This window comes from Gadus macrocephalus, chromosome 8 (assembly GCF_031168955.1).
Source record: "Gadus macrocephalus chromosome 8, ASM3116895v1".
Classification (NCBI taxonomy): Eukaryota; Metazoa; Chordata; class Actinopteri; order Gadiformes; family Gadidae; genus Gadus; species Gadus macrocephalus.
In genome coordinates this window covers 6,416,749-6,421,748 of record NC_082389.1, presented here as the reverse complement: position 1 = coordinate 6,421,748, position 5,000 = coordinate 6,416,749, and the positions used below count along the sequence as shown (strand labels likewise).

Genomic DNA, 5,000 nt, shown 5'->3' with positions numbered 1-5,000 from the left:
AAAAACATGTAACAGCCTTCAGTAAAGATACTCTGATCAAAACCGTCAAACAGAGTGTGCCTTTCTGTTGGCAACAACTCATCTGTTTCTCACTTCGCATGTTCCCATTTGAAACTACTTAATTTTATTTCCCCAGGTCATATATATTCATGCATGGTTGTATGTCAAAGCCTGACACTTTAAATATACACTAAACGTATGATTTAGATCTTCCTCTCAAATATGGATTTTAATATATTCAAAGAAAATGCACACGCTCATGGAAATGACAGGATGGCTTTTGCATGCAATGTAGAGTCAAGAGTGTGTGTGTGTGTGTGTGTGTGTGTGTGTGTGTGTGTGTGTGTGTGTGTGTGTGTGTGTGTGTGTGTGTGTGTGTGTGTGTGTGTGTGTGTGTGTGTGTGTGTGTGTGTGTGTGTGTGTGTTGCGTATGCACGCAACGACTGTGAATGTCATATTGACACTACCATCAGAGCGGGGACGGCTGTGTCCGGGTCTACGCACAGTGGGGTGGAAGGGCCAAGCCGTGCAAACGCCCTCCTCGCCTTTCCTCCTGACCCTCTGCCCTCCCCCCCTCACATCCTGACAAGGTCACCCATAGGGAGTGTGGTGTCTGGGAGCAAATCAATAGTCATCCATAATGTGCTCGCCTGTGTCGTATCGCTCGCCATGTGCACGGAACTCCCTGGGTCTTCCTCAGGTCCCCCCACCCCCCCCCTCCCTCCCACCCACTCTTCCCTTGAACGCTGCAACACCCCCAGGATGTGACACTATGGCAGGAAGGGATGACTGGGGCTTTCCTGTGTGTGTGTGTGTGTGTGTGTGTGTGTGTGTGTGTGTGTGTGTGTGTGTGTGTGTGTGTGTGTGTGTGTGTGTGTGTGTGTGTGTGTGTGTGTGTGTGTGTGTGTGTGTGTGTGTGTGTGTGTGTGTGTGTGGTAACCACCCAGAGATCTCTATCAAACACTGCATTACGGTTTGTGCAAATAAGCGTGCCGGGGCGATCAAATCAATAAGCCCAACGATGAGGGTTTATCATTTTTCTTTTTGTTGTAATCAGTGTTGTGCTGCACGGCTTCCTAATGCAGTTCTGGTCAATTTGTGGTTTTCTTGATTCATAGCTGAAAAGGAGATGCACTATGGAGAAGCCCAACATGAGGTTTGAATTACATCTAATCAAACAACGCGTGTCCTGTATTTCCAATGACCTAATACCACGTAGCCTAGCCTGCAATAAATATCCTTTGGCACACGGAATTCCAAGCATCTGTCCGGGTTATATGGCCTAGCCCCATTGCATATTACACAGCCAGGCCACTACCTTGTACTACCATGGTCGTAGTGTCTCAGTGTCCAGAGGAAAAGAGTAAAACATCAGTTTGCAGGGTATTACATCCCCCCCCTCCGGCCAACCCCTCATGCTGGAGAGGGAGTGGGGCATTCTGATGCAGCAGATCTCAGAAGGGAAGACTGGGGAGTGGAGGGATCCAGAGTTGAGCTAATGCAGAGTCCTCCTCTAATAGAGTCCTCGTACCCCCTCTGGGCCCGTCTTAATTGGCCCGAGCCGTCGGAACAGGGATTGTATCATTACTAAGAGACAGACGGGGGTCTCGCTGCAACATACTCCTCAGATGGCTTGGCGGGCGGACGGAGAGGAGCCCAGTGGGTCGTTGCCTGATCCAGTGGTGAGAAGGCCTCGTGAAACCAACAGATTAGCACTGGGTGAATCCCCCATGATGGCGGTCTAATGATATTAATTAGGCAACGTTTTGATGACGGAGGGGCGGCTGGGAAATCATCGTCCTCGGTTCTCGAGGATGAATATCAGTGGATGGTATCATTTTAAATCCGCTGCTGATATTTGCAACCATGACGATGTCCATGCGTGTATGTACGTCAAACAAGGTCTGCGTACGCATGCGTGTGTGCGGTATGTACCCTAGTGGTAAACGCAACCATACCAGCATGTAAGTCCGGCTATTTTTCAAAGCACTACATTCTCGCTCACACCCAAGCCGGGCGTTCACTGCTTGTGATGTGCACACCCCCCCCCCCCCCCCCCCGAGCAACTGAAGATGTGCAAGATGATACCGCGGCCCGCCCTACCATGCCCCCCCCCCCCCCTAGCCCCGGCTCTGCTCTCTATTTACCCAGCTGGCCCCCCGCACGGCTGTGCCGATCCAGAGTCAGTGTGGGAGAGTTGAAAACAGTCTCAGCTGTCGGGAAGGGGGTGACCCCATGGCAGATGCCAAGTCAACTGCACAATGACCACCACTCACCAGTGTCAGCTGTAGGAGGAGAACACTTTGTGTGAGCAACAGATGATAAATAAACGTGTGTGTGTGTGTGTAGGTGGGGTTGGGTTGAAGGCTAGCAGAGCATACAGTGAAGAAGTACTGCTCGTTTGCTTTGTGATAAGGGGCCGTTTTGCAACGGGCCGGATTGAACACGGCGCAGGATGGCCGACTTTTGGCTTCCATTTGCGTTTGGGTTGTTTTTAAGATTAGCCGATGGAATGTAGTCCTGCGAAGGGTTTTATTGCATAGCTAGCGTCGTAACGAGGGCGAAAAATAAGAAAATGTTGATTGGTTATCGATATGTAGGCAAAGTTGCAAGGTTGTTTCTTGCGACACTGTTTAAACTGACCATTTCAACACAGAGAACGAGCGCATTGGTCCAAAGATAATGGCCACAATCAGATGACTTCTTACAAAAGTCGCAGAGAACCCTTTGCACCACAATTTGCGGTGCAAAGTGTGTGCATATTATGTACTTTTGTGCGACGCATGGTTTGAGTTTACCATTTGCCTGTCACCCTGAGAGTTAATTACAGGGACAAAAAGAGCTAGGGTAATTAAAATGACTGTCTTCTTTACAATGCCTATTTGAATAAACAGGCAACTTCCCGTACCCACTTCTGCCTACATGGCTGGGTTTATTTTGGCGTTCTTCTACGTCTTTCCAACACACTAGTTTGCCTCACCCTGCTAATATCAGGAAGCTCCCCGAAGGTAGCATCAACGTTAGCTGTCAGTGCTAACAAAGACTGTGTAAAAACTACAGCAGCGCAGCAGTGGAATGCGGGCAATGCGTGGCATGGCTGCAATTGTCCTCGATCCCTTGCTTGCTCACTCGTCTTCTGCACTGAGCTGACATTCTCATCCTGGGCCATGTGCAGCCTGCATCCATAATAGATGTGTCTCGAGCCCACGGAATGGGGTGCTAACACTTTCAATTTTGAAATGAGGAGTGTGTCTGAGGTGATGGTGTCTGCCTGCCTGCACGTTTACCCCTGCTACGATGGTCTGGTCTCTCCGCATCCCTCTCTCTTCCCTTTGCAACACTAATTGCTTTGGAGCATCCCTGTGTTGAGTCTTCCGTATAGCGCCTACTATGATTTCCTCAATTCGCATGAGACCGCCTTTATCATGGATGCTACTGGCCTGACGGTAGCAGTCCAGTATAGCAACCGTTCCTGTAGAGGACTGAATTGAACCCAATTTGATGCAACCAAACTATTACAGACACACGTTGTGGTAGCCCGTATGTTCTAGAAATGACCTTCTTTGTTATTGAAACATGGGTCAAAATAACACGGGGAGCAAGATGTCGGCCATCATAGTAATGTTGACAGCCACTTGTAATGGTAGCCCCTTCTATATGCAAACAGACACACACTCAGACTATTCATGCATTGAATTCAAACAAGCACAACAATAGCAGTTGATATGCAGCTGAGGTGAAGATAGACTATCGGCGACCTAGGTTGAACTCCTGCTGTGAGGCATTTTGTAACACTTTGTTCTCTCCCAGAATTGGTTGGGTTCATACGCCTATGTATTTATGTATTCCTGACACTCTGTGTCTTGACGTTTGAGTCGGCCACATGTTTTCGGCAAGAAGTCTTGATTCTTGAATTTTGGTTATTTGTCGTACACAGTCCCTTGAGGCTATGCTGTTGAAACGCACAGGAAACTCAAACTATGCGTATTAGAAGCACACTTGATTTTCCTGAGGTTACTCCCACACACACTCTTCTATTTGCTAACTTCTGACCACGTGCACAGACAAGGACACAGAGTTTGCGGTCCCCTTGATTTATTCTTGCTTGATCATAGTCTGGAGGAAGGTCAATGTCCTTTTTTATAAGGCCTGTGCTTTTATTTTCTCCTCTGGCCTACTTCATCTTTTTCTTCTCTATTCTGGTGGTCAGCTTTTGCAACAGTTGGCTTATTTGCCTTCCTTACTGGCCCCTTTTTTTCCGCGGCTGACATCGACACCGAAACCATGAATGAGTGGCATGCCGGGACCATGTGACGGCTGGTCTCCACGGCTAATCCCGGCGTTCCGGGCGGAGCGGGTCACTATGCTAGAGGTTATGGAAGTTTACCACCGCACCGCCCAGAGAGACGTCGGAGGAACTATGATTTACTATTGCATTGAGAGACGCATATAGACCTGTTCTCAGTCCTGACGCGTTGGTCTAAGTCAATGAGTCATTCGACATTTCTGTGTGTTTCTTGATGCGAGTTGTCTTGAATCAGGTCAATATACGAGGCCTTTATACTCTAAGTTAACTGGAGATGCAAGCTTTCTTTTCCGTTTTAATTGATATTTCTGGGTGATTCATTCACAAGTCCTTCCCACCAGAGCTTTCGGAGATCTTTTTTTTTTATTGCCCTGATTATAATCTGCGCTAAAATGTGTGCATAGCCGGCAACAAGGTCGAAAGTTCATGCATGTTCAGGCTCTAAATATAACATTTATGGGTGAGCGTTATGCTGTGAATCTCATCCACTTCTTACCAACTTGTCCCATTTAGACATGGCATCTATTACTCATTGTATCATTATATGTGTCGCCCTGACACCTGTCCCTCAAAATATATGTTTAACTCAAGGCGACTGGAGCAGTTATTCGAAGTACACGTACCGGAAATATCCAGCTTCAGCCCAGATGAAATGGGCATCAATCATGTAGAATCAATACATAAAAGCTTGAAC

At 47.7% G+C, this 5,000-nt stretch overlaps 1 protein-coding gene across 1 annotated transcript in view; it reads left to right on the top strand.

Annotated features, from left to right (window-relative positions):
• LOC132462747 (uncharacterized) overlaps positions 1 to 5,000 on the top strand; it is a 21,503-nt gene that overhangs the window by 2,029 nt on the left and 14,474 nt on the right. The window lies entirely within an intron of this gene.